At 37.9% G+C, this 22,918-nt stretch overlaps 1 protein-coding gene across 2 annotated transcripts in view; it reads left to right on the top strand.

The window, feature by feature from the left end:
* LOC127455746 (xylosyl- and glucuronyltransferase LARGE2s-like) overlaps positions 1-22,918 on the top strand; it is a 195,343-nt gene that overhangs the window by 85,612 nt on the left and 86,813 nt on the right. Inside the window, exon 2 of one of the 2 annotated variants that reach the window (XM_051723847.1) lies at positions 13,273-13,372. The exons of the other annotated variant lie outside the window; for it this stretch is intronic. The gene's annotated coding sequence lies outside the window, so the exon portion shown is untranslated. The remainder of the gene's footprint in view (positions 1-13,272; positions 13,373-22,918) is intronic. 2 annotated transcript variants of the gene reach the window in all.

Below are 22,918 nucleotides of genomic sequence, written 5' to 3'. Positions count from 1 at the left end.
GAAGTTGAGAGGTAACGCCCGTAACCAGGAATAACACACAATCGGAAAGGCATCTTTAAAAAGACGCGTCTTTAAAAAGACGTTCCGTGTGTGCCGCTCTTTTAGAGAAATATACTCTTTCTGAAAATATACTCTCTTTTTTCTGCCGAAGTGCCCAGGGGCGTTCTCTGCAGTGCACCAGTGCAGAGGAGGGAGAAGCCGCTGAAATGCGCCGTCAGATTCAGCAGAGGTGAATGAACAGTCGTGAGAATTCAGCTCAATGAGCATGACCATTCGGCTCCGAAGAGAAAATCTGAATGAGTGGTTGCATACCAGCTCCTTTTATACCCGTATGTCTGAGGGAGTGGCATGCAAATACCACTCGCCAATTTTCATTGGCCTTTTATCAAAGACCAGAGGTGTTTCGGGCTCCCAAGAGTGACCCCTAGTGTCACTACATCGACACAACGTCGAGTGAGTGACAGATAGGGAACCCCTGTTATACTTATCCCATACGAATTGACATGTACGTAAAAAGCCAGTGAATCTGCACTGTCCAGCCTGAAAACCCTTTCTCAAGTTCACTAAGTGTCTGAAGTGGATGTTGGTCATTGCGAAAACACCAGAAAATTTAAGATGCTCTTCAAACTTTCATCTAACATTGGCTGTTGCATTTGGACTGATGCATGAGAAACAAACGAGCATGATTTCTTTGATTAGGAAAATTAGAAAAGGATACAAGTAGTAAGTTTGTGATTTGAGCAGATTGAATGGAAAAAATATGTTTTGGAGGGACAGATAAAAATAACATAATGTGAAAAGATTGTCTATATTTTTAATTCAAGAGTGTATTGTAGGATTACTGGCTTGCTAATTTAACCAGTTCTGTTGTATTTTGCCAGATATTCAAGTTAATTTCTTCTAATAATCCCAGATACAGTATATGCACGTTTAATACTTCATAATTAATCAGCACAGCTTCTGATGGGTCAGTTATGCATGACAGCAGTGTGTAAATGCAGTCGACACTCTCATCTCTGTGGTTTATACAGACATCGCTTATCCCGTGCGAATCAAAGGTAAACCTTACAGACGTCCGCGGTAGCCTAATAAAAAACATTTTACTTTACAGATATATGTCCGGGAAACTAATCTGTGTTTTTGAACTGCTTCTGCACTCTCACCTCACTGTAGTCTGTTGTTAAAATCGGTCCATGTAACCATCAGCTCGCGAATCACACCTAGTTTAAATGCTCATCTCTGATAATCCACTATTTAAAATCTTAGACCTAATACAGCCACCAACACCAGATATTTGCCTGTGAAGAAGCACACACATATTAATGTGGCCACACGAGGAATGTAGCGTATTCTGGTAGGAGCAGAAAGCTCCAGCTATGCTACAATCACATGCTCTGATCTTGGCATTTTAAGAATCGACACTGGTATTGTACAAATGAAGATTAAGTAGAAAATCTATATTTTTGCCCGACCCTAGCTCCAAACTCATGAGAGAGGTGCAGCATGCCCGTGAGAGAAACCGTGAATCCTGCAGGATCAGTTTGTCTCTTTCGTGCCACATAGAAGCGTCTCTGATTGCACTGAAAATATCACAAAATATCATGATACATGGATCTAAGTATCAATACAATATTGTGAAAAAAATATCGCGATATATTGATATTTGATTGTATCGACACATCCCTAAGGGAAATATGTATTTTGGTTCAGCACTGTAGTGTGTATGTTTTCTGTATGTTTGTGTGTTTCTTTGAAGCTGTTTTTTATTTATTTATTTATTTATTTTTTTCTTCCTCCAGGGATTTTAGATGTTCCTACCACTTTAGTGAGCCTCAGTCCCCTGGGTTTTTCTTTTTTGAAATCAGATTCATTCACAAATTCCCTTGTCTTAAAGATTTCCCTTCATTTAAATGTAAAGTACAGCCAAAAAATGAAAATTTGTCATCTTTTACAAACCTGTTTCTTCTGTGGAACACAATAGTAGGTTTTAGGCAGAATGTTACCCTCAGTCACAATTCAGTTTCATTGCATAATTTTATTTCTCACAATAAAAGTGAATAGATTCTGAGGCTGTCAGTCATTCTGCCTAACATTTCATTTTGTGTTCCAGAGAAGAGGGTGAGTACTACACCTTTAAAGCTGAGCAACAGTTTATAAGGCAACCTGAGTGACAGTTACCTGAGTTACACTACTGGTCAAAAGTTTTGAAACACTTACTCATTTATTTATTTATTTTTTCACATTTAAATAATAGTAATCAAAACTATGGAATAACATAAATGGAAATATGGGAATTATGTTGTGACTAAACAAAATCCAAAATAAATCAAAACTATGTTATATTTTAGCATCTTTAAAGTAGTCACCCTTTGCCTTGAATTTGCAGACATGTACTCTTGACATTTTCTCAACCAACTTCTTGAGGTATCACCCTGGGATGATTTTTAAATAGTATTGAAGGAGTTTCCATCTATGTTGGGCACTTATTGGCTGCTTTTCTTTATTATTTGGTCCAAGTCATCAATTTCAAAAACTTTTTTTTTTTTAAATTGAATTGTAATTTTATAATAAAATAAATTAATATGGTGGCACAATTATATTTTTGTCTACAAAACTAATTTCAAACATTTAAGCATATGCCTTCAGATCAAAAGATTTTTAAGATCATGAGAAACATTTCAGTCAAGTGTTTCAAAACTTTTGACCGGTAGTGTATATGATTACTGTAATTCAAAATAACAAATACTCAGCTTTACGTCTTCAGACACCACGTCACCATGATGACCGTAAGTTTAATGGGTGTGAAAACGTTGACTATTTTTATGCTTTAATGGCACAGTGAACTTTACTCAACCTCGCAGCACTATGCAGCCATTTGAGCTATAGCACTGTGTCATAAAACAGCATAGACTCTGGATGGACGATGGCGCCATTTGGTTTTTTAATCCTCATGGGTCAAATCAATGCCTTTTGTTAAAGCTCCTTATCGGTTTGGGGCAGAAGCCTGTTTTGCAGTGTTAAGGCTTTGGAGGGGGTTTACAGTCCTTCCTATGGTCTGAATGGACACGAAACGAGGGAGAGTGCTCCATTAAAATCATGATAAAACTCAATAATCTCCCCATCAGAGTGCAGTATGGCCACAGGCTAAACACAGACAGCATAATTAACTCTAAGCAGCTCTCATGACTGCATAGATCTCTTTAAATAGAGGAGCTAATGGCTATTGGGTGCTGATCTGATTTTGCCATTGGGAACGGTTGGAATTGTGTTTCGGGGGGTGGGGGGTTAGGAGGAGAATTTGAAGGAGGTGAGGAGACAAAAGAGGCAGAGAGAGTGGGAGAGAGACAGTTATGAATTTTGCAGGACTAAAATGGTGACAATGAATTGAACAGGCTCTAGTTACTTGCATTTGGCTTCATATTGTCACAAAGACTGTGGAACAAACATCACTGTAACTGAATTACAGAGAGCTGGAAGCTGAGAAGTGCCAATTAGGTTTTATTACAGCTGTTTTTGCAGAAGATTAAGTAATCAATTTTGTTCATTTTACCTCTTTGCACAAAGTTGAACAGGAATTGAGTGTGCTGTCTACTCTTTTACTCTTTGTGTAAATGTCAGCGTTTAATGAATAGTTCATACAAAATTGATAGTTCTGAAATCATTTACTCACCCTCATGTGGCTCCAAACCTGTATGATTTTCTACCATTCTTCGGTACAACACAAAATTTAAAATTTTGATAAATATCCTGGCCGCTTTATTCCATATAGTAAGACACCCCCCTACCCCATCTTGAACATCAACCTAGATGTCACAAAACCTCATCTTGCCACATTTATTAAATGGCTATTCTCTTATTAATTTCGACATTTCATCTGAGTATCAACATTTGTGAGATTTATTCTATCTGAACAGATTTATTCTAACTGAAAAAATACATATCAAACATTTATTATTAGTTATTACAGAGTAATAAAGTAGAATCATAAAATTTGAATGTCATTGTTGGTGTGACAACATTTCCATGTTTTAAAATGTATTTTATGAGCTAAGTTTAATACTTCTTTAAGGTGTATTTCTTTGACTTTGGTTCAGTGTTTTGATTTTTAATTGTCATTGTTAGTCATTATATTTTATTCCATTTGTGTTAACTAAATTGTTAAGATGCATGATTTTAAATATAATATTTGATTAAGGATTTACATTAATAACATAAAAATACAATGATAAAGGATGTATTTTATACAATAAAAAATAAAATAAAATAAAAATCAGATGACAGCCTGTACAAGATGCCCCTCAGGGCTTCAAAGACCAGATAGTAACAACGATATTAGCAAATATTTCCATTTATTTGCCCTAATAATATATTAAGCAATGCATTATCATCCTGTATGTGCTAAACCCATATCTAAAATATGTACAATTTATCAGTAAATGCACATTGTTCTTAAAGGAATAGTTCACCCAAAAATGAAAATTCTCTCATCATTTACTCATGCTCATGCCATCCCTGATTTGTATGACTTTCTTCAGCAGAAAACAAATGGAGATTTTTTTAAAGAATATTTAAGCTCTATAGGTACATACAATGCAAGTGAAGGGGTAACACATTTTTGAAGCTCCAAAAAGCACATAAAGCCATCATAAAAGTAATCCATACAGATATGTGTTCTGGAGCAAAAAGCTAGGTGTGTAAGGCACAGATCAATATTTAAAACTTTTTTTACTAAAAATTCATGAGGGTCGCGGTCACGCAACCTCTTGCGTGACATATGAGAGTTGGCAAGTTCATGCGAGAACTGACGTGTGAAATATGAAAAAATACAGAAGTGCAGTGTTGTTTACAGCAGAGGAGCATAGATATTCATACATATATGCCTTACTCGGCTCATTTGGATACCTCAACTGTGGCGCCATCTTGGAACGGTCAACAAGGAGAACTGTTTGAATCCGTTTGAATGCAAATGAATGGAGGAGATGCCTCAGACCGAGCCCTCGTCAATGAGCTGGCCGGAAGTGAAAATTTTTAGTAAAAAATGTTTTTAATATTGATTTATTTACATTAATTAATCCACTGGAGTTGTATGGATTACTTTTATGATGGCTATATGTGCATTTTGGAGCTTTTAAAAAATTGGCACCCATCACTTGCATTTTAAGGACCTACAGAGTGGAAAAATTCTTCTAAAAATCTTTGTTTGTGTTCTGCTGAAAAAAGACTGTCATACACATCTGGGATGGCATATGGGTGAGTAAATAATGAGACAGTTTTCATTTTTGGGTGAACTATTCCTTTAACCCTTCTGTGGTGTTGAAGACCTTTCTGAATCCATTCATTATCATTTTTAGAACAGGTCAAAATTACCCACAACACCATGAACAGTTTAAGCGAGGTATCTTAATACGTTTTCCACTGTTCTGGGCAGAGGACAGGGTTGTAGGCCAATTTTCAGATAAAATCATAGCGCAAAGTCACCTTCACCTGCCTGTGATGTTATTTCAAAGGGAAATGGGGGATGACTTCACTGCAGATATGTTCACATACTTTCACTGTTGACAATTGTATATAATAGCAACACAAAGGTCTAGAGAAAATGGTAGAAAAAGGCTTCATACCCCCAAGCAGTTCTACCTGTAGCACTAGTAAGCTCTTCTGTAATTTTTATGCCCTGCGGGATATACTCATGACAATCATTTCAGTGCTGCCGTAGATTGCTATTTCGGCACAGCTCTTCATTCAGTTTTGTCATAAATCGCATTAGCGCCATGGGAAGATAAAGCCATGTAATGGTGCATAAAGCGATGCCGATACGTTCATTAACCCAAGGGTCGGTCCTTAAAAGAGAACAGCCGTTATCTAATGATGGTATTGTTCTGCTTGAAGGCTGGGGCTGTCGTTTGTTGTTTAGCATTATTCACCAGAGCGTACATCTTTTTTTTCACTCTCTGTGTTTTTTGTTTTTTTTTGGTCCTTTCTTGTTTCTTTTCTTCTGTGGGCAATTTCCTCCTAGTGCAGCTATATATAGCAGGGGCGAATGCAGAAAAACACTGAGGCGTGTTCACACCATGATATGTTGTAATTTCCACACACAAACACACAGTCATACACACATTTTGAATATTCTATAGCGCTTTTACAGAAAATCCTAGCAAGCTTCCTTGTTTGATGTTCTGTTAAATCCCAAACACCATTGCAAATATGTAAATATGTCCCACTCACATATTCATCTCGTTGGTCCGTTATTTTAAAACTGACACTGATCTGCTGCTTTGTGAGTCAAAAGTTGATCTAGTCTAATCTGGTGGAGATGAATGCATTAATGAGTGTTTCTGCATCTTAAATGCAGTGATGGGCAGTAGTTTCACTTCAAATAGTGAAGCTATTAGCTTAACTACATTTCTAAGTAGCGAGGTGGTAGCTTCGCTAGTTTTTAAATCAAGTAACTTTTCAGGAGCGAAGCTATTTTGTTTTGACTAGGTAGCAGCGTAGCATTGAGAAAAGCTACACCACTACATCATGCCTTGGACCCGGTGTTTACTATTGCCAGTTCTGAATCAAAACGTAAGATGTCCGATCACAAATTAATCGTTCATCCAAGTTGGTTCTTTAAAATGAATTGGTCACACATGATAGGAAAGCAGTCTGAATCAGTTCACGATTCAGTCTGAATGACTCAGAAAGCTTGCGCGTGTACTACTGAATCATTTGTGTGCACAATTTTTGCCAATAAGCTCACAGATTGTTTTATAACACGGAAAATAAAAATAACGCTGGTTGCAGTGGATCTACAATCAATGGAAATGAAACCTGCAAATGCGTCCAATCGTTTGCCAGTGATGAAGAAGGTCTTTATAAAGTTCAACACATTTGCAGCTTGTAAACAACTTCTGCAGGTAAATATATTTTCCAACCAAAAGAGTATCAAACACGTTTAGACTACACAAAAACACTTCAAAAAGTACCATGACATTACCATGTTTTTTGGACATGTACCATTACCTGGATGTTAATACAATGGTAGGCTAAAGGAATATGGTAATCAAAGAGCAAAGTACCATGGTATTTTTTAATTACCTTGAAGCACCATGTAAATACAAAAGAATATGAATATGATAATCATATATCAAATTACCATGGTAGTAACATGGTATTCTGTGAAGTACTTTGAAGCACCATGCAAATACAGAATGGTACATAAATATGGTAATTTTATATAAAAGTACCATGGTATTACCATCTGATACCACCAGATATCACATTGTTATTGCCCAGATGTGCTCACACACACACGCACACACACGCACATACACACACACGCATTGGTGCGGCTATTCTTATGAGGACTCTCCATAAACATAATGATTTTTATACTGTACACACTACAGATTCTATCTCCTAACCATAACCCTACCCCTAAACCTAACCCTCACAAAAAACGTTCTGCATTTTTACATTAAAAAAAAACAAAAAACAAACAAACATTGTTTAGAATGTTTTTTAAGCTATTTGAATTATGGGGACACTAGAAATGTCCTCATAAACCACATTTATAGTATAATACCCTTGTAATTACCAGCTTGTAACCTAAAAAATGTCCTCGTAATCCACCCAAACCTGCCCACACACACACACACACACACACACAAGAAATATGGCCTCTGATGATATATCCTCTAATAGTGATAGGTCGTTCATGAATGATTCTTACATTTTGAACTAATCTTTTATGTGACTCAGAAGAACGATTAGTCTCAGAGAGTGATTCGTTCATTTTGTGTTGGCCACGCATGTGCATTGCGCAACCTCTGAAAACTGCATAGGCGCTGTACAAGAAACAGAAATTAGTTCACCTTTCAACAATTTTGGTCCGAGTCGTTCATTCTTTTGTCACGTGACAGCCGTATACACTATGCATTGCTCACGCAGGAAACAGAAATGATTAGTTCACCTCTCGAATCTTCTGCCTGTATAGGTTATACGGCTGTCACGTGACAAAAGAACATTCAATCCAGAGGTGAACTAATAATTTCTGTTTCTCATAATTTGTCCTTGGCTGCATTATCAATTTTTCCTTATTGGGACTATAATCAAAGTTTGCGTAAGTAGACGTGTTGGGGGGGATTTGAGTATTGAAAATGTAACATTTTTATTTAACTCTGCTCAAATGAATGAAATTATTGAATAAAGATTCGTTCATTTTGCTGAACGAGACTCAAAGATCCAAGTCAGTAAAATGATCCCATCTTCCCATCACTATCCTGTAAATCTGTGTCTAGCTGCTGTATTTCTTTATTGTATAGATGAATATATAGATGAATAGTATACTGTATGTACGCAGAGTTTTTATACAGAAATGTGCAAATGAAATAGTTTAAATGGGTATGGGTTTGTAGATGTAGCAGTATAAATCTGAAAAATAAAATGTAAAAATAGTGATTTTTCATATTGCACACGTGTTTGTAGAGGTTGTAGTATAAATGTGAAAAATAAAATGTAAAAATAGTGACTTTAAATGTTGAACACATGGGTTTGTATAAGTAACGTCTAAATATGAATTCACAAGGTTTTTTTATGTTCACATACCGGTACATATTGCACCATACTGTATACTTGTATACTGTAAATCTGTAATATACTGTACCAAGGTATTTTAGATGCTTTGTCTATGACAGTATGCTCTGTGCATCTGTGGTTGAAAAAAATATGAAGTAGCTTAAATGTAGCAAGCTATTTTTGCCGTGTAGCTTGTAGTTTAACTTGCTACTTTCTCTGAAGTGTAGCTTTTAGCTTAGCTTAATCATTTTTTCTGTTGAGTAGTTTGTAGCTTAGCTTGCAAAATTTTTTGAGTAGCTTGCCCAACACTGCTTAAATGCTAAGTGAGGGACAAAGGCAAACAATGCTGTGAAGGTGTAGAAATGAGGCCTTGTAGTTCCTTGCCATTTAGTTAGCTTACTTTCATTGGGACAGGGCAGCTTATCTGATTACAGTCTGTTTGCTTGACCTCTACCTCTCTAATGTATTCCATGGTGAGGTATCATTGATAGAGAGCGTGCTCTGGCATAGCTGCATAATGTGGAGTAGTGCTGGGTGCCTGCGCGCACGCACACACACACACACACACACACACACACACACACACACACCACAGATGTGCTGTTTGATTATGAGATTAAGCACCCTCTCCCCAGTTGCCTGAGTTTAATTTGCCATGGCAAGTCTTTGATTGACAAAAGATTGATTCAATGGATAGGAGCAGCCATGTCAGGTCACTAACAGAATCTAGCAGAAACTAACAGAAATGTATACACTGGCAGCCAAAAGTTTGGAATATAATGTACAGATTTTGTACTTTAATTCACCAAAGTGGCATTCAGCTAATCACAATGTATAGTCAGGACATTTCTGATATAAAAAACAGCACCATCACTATTTGAAAAAAAAGTCATAGGGACGTTTCTTTTTTTGCTGAGTTTTTATATATATACAGTACTGTGCAAAAGTCTTAGGCACATAAGGTATTTCACAAAAACATTTGTCTTTAGCTGGTTATTTATATCTTCACCTTTATTGAGTCAAAATGAAATATACATTTTAGACTCCCAAACATTCCTTTTGCAAATAGAATAGAATAGAAGAACAGGGAACCCTGTAACAGATTGCATGACCCCCACAGAGTCCCCCACTGAACACTGAGTTTGTAATTACATGAAGAGACAGAAACAACTGAGACAACCTAAATAGATAGAAGAAGTGCAGCAAATTCCCCAAGAAGCTTGGAATATCCTATCTGCCAACAACCAAGAAAAACTGTGTCCAGGTGTACCTAGGAGAAATGGTGCTGTTTTGAAGGCAAAAGTGATCACATGAAATATTGATTTAGCTTTTTTGTTGTTTACTACAGTTTCACTACAGAAACCGCAATATCCTCCGCGTGGAAAGTCCGGTAAGATGTAATCACCTTGAGTTTGTGTAATTAATTAGTCTGTTGTGTCTCTCAGCTGTGATGAGCCTTAATGCTGAAGTTGTTAGTTTAAAGCCATTTAAAGCTGTTTCCTAGCTTTAGTCAGTGGCGTCTGCAGCTGTGCGGCCGTACGCACTGTGCGTACCATGAGCGCTCCTAATGAACTGAGAAATATTTACTCTCAGAATATTTCACTAATCATGAAATGTGTCACGTATTTCAGTTGGCTGTTTAAAAGAACTAGCGATGGCCAATTTGCGAATGAATAATTCTTTTGAGTCGGTTCTTTTCAGTGAATTGGCCAAATGGGCTTGCAAAATGGTCCAAATCGATTCGTGATTCAGTACAATTCATTCAGACCGCTCTCACACTGGATCATTTGGAGCGGTTTCTCACACAGTAAAACAGCATTGGGATATTTACAAATACATTACAGTGTAAATTTACCTACAGTCAACTGAAACAAAAGACTGTCTTTTTGAGAGGTAACTTTGAGAAACTTCAGCTAGTGCTGTGGCATGTGAACAAAGGGCTGTTCAAACTGAACGTGTTTTTGTGTCCGCTGGCACTGTTTTTCAATCGTTTTCAATTCGCAAGATAGATGTCTTTTGACAACTGCGTCACGTTTCACTATGTTTTTAGCATCTCTCACAGGAACGCTGCTTTTTTAGATGCTGTGTCAAGTTAGAAAACTTCTTCAAATGATAAAAACGTCTCGGGACACCTGCGTTCTGCTCTATTCGTTGTGGTGCGAAAACGCGTTTGTTTGAACTTACTGGAAGAAATGCTTTAGCCAATATTTACATGAATGCTAATCATACTCGAGAAAATAAATAAATGCTTATCTCATAGGCACCAGAATTGAACGCCTTAGTGTTGTTTTTTGCACAAAATAAATTTCACAGGGGAGCATGAAAAAAAAAGGCAGTTTCTGTCTGCAGAAATGCCGCATAATGGATGTTTTTTTTTGTTTTTGGCACAATTCTGAGTAAACTCTAGAGACTGTTGTGCGTGAAAATCCCAGGAGATCTGCAGTTACATAAATACTCAAACCAGCCCATCTTACACCAACAATCATATCACCGTCAAAATCACTGATATCAAATATTTTCCCCGTTCTGATGTGAAGATTTACTGAAGCTTCTGACCTGTATCTGCGTGATTTTATGCACTGCACTGCTGCCACATGATTGGCTGATTTGATAATCACATGAATAAGTAGGTCTACAGGTGTTCCACTCTATATAAGTTGTCACAATGGAACCTGCCATTAAACCTGTGGTTTAGGTTTCATGTGAACATTGAAACAACCACCAATACAAAATCTACACCTTTTTTTAAATTTACGCCTGCATTAAAAAGCCTGTTATAGGGGTTTCAGACATATGTTAAAATTAAAATAATTTTGAGGCATGAAGCAATTCATAAATAAAAAAAAAATTAAGTGGTTACATACAAAAATATAAGAACAATGTCAACAAATACTGCAACTGAAAAATTTTACACATTTATGACATTTACAACACATGTCACAACCTGCCCCTATAAAAATGTGACAACATGCCCTGACCTGACTTTGTCCTAAGAACACATGTAAATCTTTCATTAAAAACCTGCCTTAACAATACAGTTGACCCTTGCCTGAATGTATACAAGTGTGGTTTGATTTTGTTCATTTGTTTACCCAATAGCTATAATAGAAATGTTTTTGAGGGCAAAATTCACAAAGAAAAAAAAAAAAAAATAATAATAATAATAATATATATATATATATATAATCTAAGAGGGTTTTGGACTAGATTTTGAAACCAACATACAAAACCTCTGCTGGAGAAAACAACATTTGCGCCTTTTGGACTTTTGACTTCAAGCCTTATTGTGTTTGTATACTGTATAATATATATTATACACACACACACACACACACACACACACACACACACACTACCACACTCATTTTGGTCATCTCTTCAGGGCAATAACCTGTCCTTCTCACTCTGTGGAGAGATACCATTTCCCTTGGGTTTTAATGACTCTTTCATTTTGTCCCACTATGTTCTAGTAATGACCTCTTATTATGCTGTTTGGACACAAACTGAAGTGACAGCACAGCAATTAAGAGCTAAAGAAGCCTTAGAATATCCGCACATCCACCGCAGACCCCTCAACTTGCTGCACACACCCTTCCCCCCAGACATAGCTGTCCACAGATCCCTGTCACAGCCCTACTGCTGGTCCCAAGTCCTGTGATTAGCGGACAGGCTGGAATTTTGAGGCAGATGGTCCTTTTGTTTCACTGAGATGTAGTTTGACTTGAGTGTTGTACAGCTTCACATCACATTGTCAGAATTAATCAGTTGTTTTTATAAGTGATTCAAAGTACAGATTTTATGCAACGTCCCTGGCTTAAAGGCCTAATATGTTGGTATAGACATTGTGTGCAGCCCAATGTTTTATTTAATTGTATTTTTTTCACTGTAACGTCTGATCTCCAAATGATTTGTCACATTGGTTGCTATTAAAAAAAATAAAAAAATCTGCTGAAACTTTACACTGTGATAGCGATATTTTATGTCAATTAAAAATCTGTATTTTATGGTTAAAGTAGGCGTACATTGGTGGATTGGCATTCCTCCAATTCATATTCAGTGTGTCCAGTTTGTGTCCACTGAATTTTTCCAAAACAATGGCAGACTTTAAGTAAAAACAATACATATTTTTCAGGCTGGTCTAGCTAACATGATTGCATGTTTTAGAGTGAACAAACATCTATCAAAAAGGCCATTGGTTCTTTTAACTGAGAAGCGGGACTTCCATTCCTACATGAGCCATATTGGGCATTGTGAATTTTCCAGTTCATCCTATTCACTGAGTTATCCATCTCCTCCTCTTTATACTGTCTGTAAGCTCTGAGATCTCTGCTATTCTCAGTCTATGGCTCTTGTTTCGGGTAGGAGAAAATGGTATGCTAGCAATTATCTACATATAGAGAGACAGTGAAAGATAAAGTACATTTAATATACAGCCAAACAAACATTTGAATCAGAGCTTTGTGCTGAAACGATGACTCCCACAGAGCAAAGACTCCACTGTATCGACTCCAGATTTTGTTTACTCAATTACCACATTGTGTTGCAGCTCACGGGTCTTGGTTCACGTGGTCAGACCTGATCAGTCCCTCTCCTCCATTCAACCTCAATCAATACAAATCAATGTTCTCGTTAAGCTGCATCTCAACAAATGAATTAAAATTTAACTGCATGTGCTAAATATGATTCTCTTACACTGTTTATTTCCATATGTTACAGATTTCGAAAAGGTTGAGAATAAAGCTTTCTCACTAATTGCTCAGTCTGGATCAACAGGCACATTTTCTCTGCATCGTTAGAAGTTCCCGAAAGCATTTTGGTGAGTCATCAATGGAGGTTTATTTTTATCATTTGAAGCAATATAAAGGTCCTTTCACATGAGTTGTGTCCTCAATGTATTTTTGAAGCTAAATCTACCTTTGGTGCCATGTTGCACTGATCAAGCAACATAATTGTTAATTTGCATGACATGGTTATGTGGTGCATACCATGAAAATGAACAAAATAGAAGAGAGACTAATCCTGTTAAAATTAAGTTGTACAATGCTCCAAAATAATTTTTTTGCAAAACCTATCAATGGTGGGTGAACTGAGAAAATGTATCTGACAGAAAGATTTCTTACTGGCCATGACATTTTATTTGGGTTATTCCATGTGAAATTAATCAATTTCACAACTTTGCAGATGTTCATTTCTGAAATGAGTCATTGTTTTTACTTGCAAAATCTCATATTTACTTGCATTTGGCACTTGGTGAGTATTCATTTGCAGCCCTGTGTACAACACATCATTGAATGCATATCATTAATATTTTTTCTACAACTCAATCACATTGAAGTCCTGGCACATATAAAAGGGCCTTAACACCCCCACCCAACTGACCCAAAAATGACAAAGGAAACAAGCTGTACCATGTCAGAACAGCAGCGTTACCTAGAGCCTTCATTTATTTGCTCAGAGTCAACCTCGAAATCTTCATACCTTAAGTGGTTGTCAGGGAAACAAATCACTGGAATGCTAAAGCCCTGAATAACTCACTTAAATGTTATGTTTCTGGCATCTAAAGGGCAAAGATGTATGTTTATATACTTTTATATCCACAAACAAACAATGTCTGGCATTTGTAACTGGAACATTTAAGAGGATGCATTAGCTGAGCTCATGAAATATTGATTGCTTGGGTTATTTAGTTTTAACTGTGGTAATGGCATTTGGTTGCTCTACCATCAGGCTTTGTAGAGGATCCGTCAGGTCTCCGGTTGAGCTGTAATGGCTTTCGAGATTTCTGATTGGAGCTCAAGTTACATCCGCTTTCAGGATGTGGATATGGAAATGTTCGGGTGGATAATGTGTCGTGCTGGTATATTAGCAGCAGCTGACCCTTTCTCAAATGTGACTGTTATTTCATGACATGCACAAGTGATTGTCTTTGTGCTGGAACATGACTGCTGATGGATGCTTGAGTGTGTGTAGGCAGGTTGTTGCGAGAATCAGCTTGTGTGTAGGTTGTACGGACTAGAATCCACGGACTGGCCTTGGCTTAGCGAAGGCTAAGAAAGGATAAAGAGCTCCTGAGAGAAACATAGAGCTCTCCAGCCCCAAAGCAGCTTACACCTGCACACATTCCTATGCTGGTCTAGGTTGGTTTATGTTGGTTAGTGCTGGTTTGGTGGTGGTAATGAAAGAGCAACCTGTAAGCAATAAAATTATACCCTGGGAACCAGTGAGACTTCCAGATAAGAACTAGTTTCACTAGAGAGACCATGCTTTTCAGCAGCAAAACTTAAAACTAGAAAAAAAAAAAAAAAATTCTGTTCCAAGGAAAATTCAGAAATGAGGCAACTTCTGAGGAATGAAAATGGAAGTTGAAGCCACTGTGGCTTTTTTATTAAATGTTGTGCCGAACCATGCTCAAGTGGAAAAGCTACTGGAACTGTTCTGACCCATCCTCAGAACCATTCGGACTGATGGAGGAAATGCAGCTATTGTGTCTCTGCTGCTCGACACAGCAACAATGACTACATTTACGTGGACACCAGAAAGTGGCTTATTGCAAGAAAGCAACGTTCCAGTTTCGTATACACTGTATAAGCAGCGTGCTCTTTACTCCCATATACATATGAATCGGTCAGTAAGCAGCTTTCTACACAGCAACGTAATTTCATTGCGATGCTTGTGTAAATAACAAACATGGTATCCGAGGAAGACTTCACTATTTTATTCTCTGTTGCTTCGCTTTATTTCCAGATGTTCCAGAGTTGTTGCTTTGTTTATTTCCTTAACTTTCTATTGCCACCTGCATTGGATTGCGCTTCAATAGTGGGCTTTCCCTCTTATGTAAAACTCCCACAGTTTGAGCACATATAAGCAGACGTGAGGGACAGTCGATATTTTACATTGGTGTGTATAAATGTGTATAGTCTATGATGAATGTGCTTTTCCCACTGTACTCCCAGAATGATTTTGTTTTTTTTCAGTTTAGTTTACATGTAATCATTAGTTGGTGATAGCTGTCCGGTCTGTTCACACACATGCGCACACTTAAAAAAACCTGTAAGAACTCTGCTTATTTGTTTACATGGCCACATTAAGCTGTGTTCTCGAGGAGAAAGCTAGGTGTGTTAATCCACTTTCTGTTAATCCCATAAACTGCGAAAGGAAATCTGCGTTCTTGTTCACATGACGTTTCAGAATGCCGCTTTCTGCAAAAACCCTGAAAATAAACAGTTTTCTTAAATGTATGTAAATGTGGTCATTGAGCAATGGGGCAGTACTATTTCTTTGTTGGATAAATGGCAGAAATTACATTTGACACATTTCAGCTTTAAAAAGCCTAGTAAGGACACCAGCACATCTGTAGTGACCAGTGACACAGCACATGCTTTTAAGGAGGGTAGGGATGCCTGGTATACAAAGGCAGGTCAAGTTCCTTAACCCAGACCACCTATTGCAGCTTAACCTCTGCCTGCTCTAAACTTTGAGGCTTACCGTGCAAGGAAGAAAGGCTCTTCACAAAATGGACCATAGCTTCACCAAATAAATCATGTTCAGTCTCAAAGCCCTCAGGGTTCAAAACAAAATATGCTGTTTTTGGTGTGTTTTATAGTCATTTCTTGCTGTTAAAATAAAATTTAATCCCAGCCTCCTGCTGGTACACCCTGTGTTAATATCTGACGGTGCTCACTTTTAACCACGATTGGATTGCTTAGGCCTTCGGCAGCAAAACTCGGATAAGTGTGGCAGATGGAAGCAGTAAAGAGTGTCCCAGGGCCTGTGCTGGTGTGGAGCAGAGCTGTCTTTGACAGAATGAGAGATTGCACTCGCTACTTCAGACGAGCCTACTGGAGATCACTTTGTTTTGAAGGGCGGTGAAGAGGAGGGGAGCACACTGTGATTCATGCTCCCCTGATGGAAAGCTCTCAGTGCCCTGGAGTACACACTTCAGTACAACACACTTCCACTTTTTCATCCACCTGAAAAAAAAGTCCTCTTCCTCATCCCCTTTTAGTTGGCAAAAGGAAGGTTGGGGAGTAAGAGAAAAAAGATAACAGTGCCATTTCTCAGATGCAGGGCTCATAAACATCAACTGATCTTTTGTCACCCTGTTAACCCCACATTTTGAAAACTGAAGTGGCCCGCCGGGGTTTGGCCGAGGCTGCTGCAGTCATCCTTCATCATAATTTGATGAAAGTTAAGGAAGCGCAGGGACACCGCTGACCTGAAATGCATCTCTGATCGAATCAAAAGAAGTTCAAACAGAAAGGCTTATGCAAGTGCATTCTGTTTGATGGAGAGAAGAGAGTGAAGCAGAGGTCTTTGTAGCTCTGTCAGGTCAATTTATGGGCTGTTTCAGCCCCACTGCAAGCCCTTTTCCACTGAAATCGTGATGGTTCGCATGCCGAACCTGTGGTCCGCTGGTTCACGGCTGGGGCAATCTGGAGCCTTTAGTAAGCCGGCCGCACTTTTCCACTGACTTCAGAACCGAAGAGTGATGTAATGGGTTGCGTGACTACTTTACCTGCCCATAAACAAACATGGCATGTCACAACAGTGTTTGTGTACAGCTTTTACTCTTGTTTTTGAGGACATATTTAAATATACAGAGTAATGCAATCCAGCATTATTACATTGCTTAACAAGATTGTCAGAGACGACATCTATGCTAAAAACGACAGGTAATGTAATTACATTATATTGAATGAACTATGGCTTAACTTGCTAAATTCTGTAAACTGTAACAGTGGAATCATTATTAACATTGATGTAGCAGATGGTTATATTTGGAGTTCTGCCATAGCATATAAGGCCTTATTCAGACTGCCACTAAAAATCAGATTTTTTGCATATCCAGATTGTATCCAGATGAGTTTTTGATAGTCTGGACAGCAAAAAACCACATGAAATCGGATTTTTCAGAATCTGATTCAAACTACATCGGGAGGTGGTTTCAAATGTGATTGAAATCTGATTTCTTCAGATGCGTCTCAGTCCAGACGCTCTGGCTGCTCAAATTGGGTTTCAAATGGTCTTTTGCATCACTAACGCGACACAACGATGATGTCAAAAATCACAATATTTACCAGTTTCCTGGTATTGCAAGTGATCAAATCAGATTTGCGTGTTCAGACATAACCAACCTATCTGCATGGGTTGCTTTGGTAACGACGTAGGCGTACCCACATGACGATGCTTTCAAAACAGATGTGGGAAAAATGGAGGTGCATCATCTCGCTCTCCAAATAAGTGCCCTGCCCAGTCGTGGTGCAGAACTCCTCCGTCGCTGAGTTTTCTTGTGCGACGGAGGAGTTCTGCACTGCGACTGGACAAGGCGCTTATTTGGAGAGCGAGATGATGCACCTCCATTTTTTTTGGAAGCACATCCTGTTTTGAAAGTATCGTCATGTGGGTACGCCTACGTCGTTACCAAAACAACCCATGCAGATAGGTTGGTTATGTCTGAACGAGCAAATCTGATTTGATCACTTGCAATTAATAGTGCAGAGAGTCTGCCTGAAAAGATCTGATTTGAGAAAAAAACTGATTTGCCTGCAGTCTGAACATAGCCTCTTATTATGTTTACGTCTTGACTGAGAATCCCTAAGTTTACTTAACAGATAGCCGTGATCTTCCGAAGTTAGTGAGTAGCTGGTCAGAAATCCCATTACTGAACAAAACAATGCATGAAATAAGAGAACAACAGTGTAAGAAAAGCTAACAAAGTTGGCAAATATAATAACTTACTGAGATCAACAGCAGAGGACACTGGCAATTCAGTGTTTCTCGAGCGTGACTGGCTGAATTTAATGTCCCAGTTTGATAGCAGGCTGGTCGCTGTCTGAGTCCAAAACATTGTTGCTCCGTCCACTGTCACTGCCACGGTCCTTCATACTGTCCCTGCACTCCCTGAAGTGTTTTTCAATTTGTTTATGATTTGGTCAGTTGTCTGATTGAAGTAGGCGTGTATCATTTCGTGCTGTATCTTCTCATAGGCGATCTATTTTTCCTTTTGCGATCTCGATAGTTAATCTTGGATCTCCCTAAAAACCATATCAGAAGTAGAGTGCTCGTTTCATCCACGTTACCTGAATGCTTTTGCTGTCTGATAATTTTGTGGGTTTTTTATTGTTTTTATAGAGTGAAGAAATACTCTTTGCTGCAGATGGTAGCTACTGTTGTTGTTTGGGAAAAAATTGGTGATGAAACATTATCCCGTCCTCCGCCCCCTGACGTAATCGGTTCCTATGTGGAGACCACCAAGCTTTTGGGGCTGGTGTCGAACCAGGTTTTTGGCCCTTGAACGACCTTTCCTGTGGTGAAAACACACAGAACAGTTCAAGAAATCGCACCGGCCCAGGAACCCGTCCCTGAACCATGTCGGTGGAAAAGGGCTATGTGTCTCCCTGGAAAGACCGTTTCTACCTGTCTCTCACACAATCGAAGAACAAACTCCATACATGTGCTTTATATAGCAGCTTAAATATAAATAAAGCTGTATTTTGTTTTTTTCGTATTTTCAAAAATACTGTCAATTTCTTTCTGTTTTAAAGTTTAGAATTATCAAAAAAATTACATAGGAGGGCATCTGAAGACTTTGCTATGAACACACCCTGTCTAATTTGGTACTGTTATTGTTTATCCTCTTCATTACAAATTATTATTTTCCACTAGAAAACATACCTAACTCACCTAAACTGTTCAAAAATATATCCTCAGAGTCAAAATGGCATCCAAAAAAGCTTTTATGTCTGGTGTTCCTACTAACTGGCTTCTGTGAGATCTAGTAAAATCCTTCACTGTCTGAGTAGGAGTGTGAGTGCTATTGATGTGTAGTAGTGAAAGGGAGTTAGACATGCTGTTTGTAAATGACAGATGATAGTGTGAGACATTGCAGCTCTCTTGCTTTTTTTTCCGATTCTTATTTTTTGGTGGAAGACAGGCTTATGAATAATGCAAAGGCAGGTTAAATGATGTCACGGATTCTGAATAAGCTCAGTGTTTGTTATGGATCTGCATGTGCCATTTCTCTGTATGTGGGTGTGTTTACTGTGGGGGGAAGTGAGTGCCTGCTGCTATTATCTGGGGAAATGTGAGAGGTTTGGCATCTAAACTGGGAGATAGACATGTTTCAATCAACTGGTGTTAGTAGATTTAAGAAAGGAGTTATGCAGCAGCCAGACTCCAAAGATAGTATATATTAGGGGTGTAACGGTTCTTGGTAAAAACCGAACCGTACAGTTTGCCACCCACGGTTCAGTAAGCATTTGCACCGCGGTTCATCTCAAGTTTAATGACGCATCGGGATCATACAGTTTGGCGAAGAAAATAAAGCGCCAAATAGACATGCGCAGTTAATGCACCTGTACTGCTCTGTAGACACGCTCTGCCTGTTTCACGTGTGTCAACTTTCTACAGAGAGAAGCTGTCCTATTAACAGTATGTTAAATTAGTTGATTACATCACAGTTCTGCACGTGTTAGTGTGAAGTTGAAAATTGCGAACTGAGAAACAAGCCACAAGTTAGAGGAGCATGTTTTAAATGTATTCTACATAAATAATATTATATTAGAAATCTGTAACCCTAGTAATGTACTTAAAATTAATTAAATTAATTGAAAGTCAGAAACTGTAATCTGATTACAAGGATATAAAAATGCAATTTATTACACTTCTTAGATTACAGTTACTAATTAATTTGTAATCAGATTACACCCAACACTGCGTATGTCATGTTAATAATTGTACGTATTGTTGGGCCTACTCAGTTTATGGTAATATTGAGGATACAGAACATTTTTGTTACTTTCCTAAAATAAAACATTTTGGTACTGTGTTGTGTTGGCACTTGTAATCCAGAGTAAATTATGGGTCCTGAAGCAAAACCAGTTGAGAACTGATCTAACGGACAGAGTGAACCTAAGGCCTGTTTCACACCGAACATGAAAGTGCCACAAAAGCAGTACATATTTTTTTGCGTCCATATTAACAGGTTAGAGTATTCACACTGGCCGTGTGAGCAGTGCGTTGGTAGTTAAATGGAGCTTTTCCAGACAGTGACACGTGTATTTCAGCACTGAACTCAGAAAATACAACTGAAATGTATGACAAACCTATTTAACAACATAATCTTTCGCATTATAGCCTTTAATGAAGCAAAAGAAAATACTTGAGCGAACAACTCCCATTGTTTGAAACAAGACATCTGTTGTGCTTGATGCAAATTCCACAATCAGTGACAGGTATACAAACACACTTTCTGTTCAGAAAAACTGAATGAATCCAGATGATTTAAGTAGTTGAAAGCTAAACTTTTGTGGGGTTTTGTGTTCCCTTTTGTTTAGATTAATCACCATTTGCATTTAATGTGATCCCTCACCCAGAATAATTTTTTTTCCTGAATAGAGCTGCAGCTCTCTAATGCAGTAAATTTGCAGCCAGTGTGTAAGCTCATCACAAGCCGCTGCTGCATTTATCTTCAAGTACGCACTACTTGGTAAACAACACTGATGTTTACCAAGTTGAAGGCCAGGCTGCTTGCAAATCTCCCAGGTTCAAAAGTTGTTATGTGGAAACGGTTTCAATTTTTCTTTGTGGAAAATGAATACATAAGAATATAGATTAAAGGCTTCTCAGGGCGAGCCGTAAAGTCCTCTGACCTTCGAGGCAGCAGACTCATTCTTATACAATAGACTTTTTAAACAGCTTGTGAATGGATGTATTGACTTTCACTATGAAGCCTGGTTAGTCTGATTGGATCTCCCACTGCACCATCAGGGACCAGAACAAAAGATATTCCCTGTAAGTAGTTGTGGTTAATTCTCAGAAGGTCACGGCAGGCGTCCTGCAGAGCTCGAGCACTGGTCTTGAGGTGTTAGCGCTTCAGACCTTTCACAAGCATTCACAGCCACTGTCATAATATGAGTTCAGATGCTGGTGGTTTTCATTTCTCTGCCAGCCTGCTATTGGTTATTAACACATTTTCTGATCGGATTTCAAGGGGAGGGTCTCTGATTTTGTGACTACATACATCATTTACTATGTGTTTTACAGCATGTTGACTACCAGTCGCTTGGGATGAAGCATCTGCCAAATGAATACATTTTAATGTTACAATTGAGCGAGCTGAGGCTATAATCAAAGGAACTTTTCTAAACTGTGCACTGTTATACATAGCATTGGAAAGCTGATATATGCAAGGTGCCCTGCTGTGTGCCGGACAGGCTGATCATCTTTACAGGCTCAATAAAGGACAGTAAACTACTTTTTTAAAAGAGTACATTGACTGTAGTTGAACTACTTACATTTTAGAGTAGCTTGTAGCTCAAAAACTGCTGTTTTAAAGTTGCTTCTGCAAAACTGTTAAGGTACATAAACAATGTCCTACGATAGAGAGTGCGTCCAGGGTGGAGTATAAATTTAAGGTGCGCTATGGTCAAGGGTTCATAATAGTCCAAAAACCAAAAAGCTGGATAACCATGGCACTCTTATTAATTAAAAAGCCTTTATTAAGCTAGCTTAACACTATAGTTAACAAGTTGATCATGTGACTTACTAAATGATTTGATATTACTCTCACCTGTGTGAAGTTTGTTTGTTACTCTCCCTGAGGAAGGCTCACGCCGAAACGCAAAGGAGAGCTGTTTTACCTTTGTAATAATCCATGTGATAGTAAAGGCTTTTTAATTAATAAGAGTGCCATGGTTATCCAGCTTTTTGGTTTTTGGACTGTTAAGGTACATACTTGATAAGTCCAGTGGTTGAATGCACTGCTGAAATGTCTCATGCTCAACACCCTGCAGCTTTGCGACATGTGACCTTTAACCCTTTGGTGGTGGGGCGTGAGAATATCAGAAAACTTGTGTTACCAATAACAATACCAAAAACTCACCACCTCCATCTGTCAAATTAGAGTCATTCTATGAAATGGGTGCCTTTAACATGTTTTAAAGGTTTTAATAGTCAACAATATGACTTTTATATAAATTGTAGAAAAATACATAAAAAATAAATACTGTTATTTCTGTCTATTTTGTGTGACAGGGTGGATATGTTATGCTTGACAAATCTTGAAAAGCATGTCATTAAAATTATTGTTCACTATTATTTTGAGGTAAATAATGAATAATCAAAATTTTTTCATATAAATGTGATTCCTGTGATTGATTTAAATGTAAACCAATACACATTTTATTATGGTAAAATTTTGACATATTTATATAGAATTTCTATGACTGGCTATATAGGCATAAAAATATATATACAGTATTTATACAAAAAACACCACATGAAATAATATTTAGCTTTATGGTCATCTATATGCTAGTGTTCTTCTAAATGTTGACAAAATTTGTTTTCAGAAGATATAAGG

The sequence above is a fragment of the Myxocyprinus asiaticus genome, chromosome 18 (genome assembly GCF_019703515.2).
Source record: "Myxocyprinus asiaticus isolate MX2 ecotype Aquarium Trade chromosome 18, UBuf_Myxa_2, whole genome shotgun sequence".
Classification (NCBI taxonomy): Eukaryota; Metazoa; Chordata; class Actinopteri; order Cypriniformes; family Catostomidae; genus Myxocyprinus; species Myxocyprinus asiaticus.
This window is presented reverse-complemented; position numbering and strand designations above follow the sequence as displayed.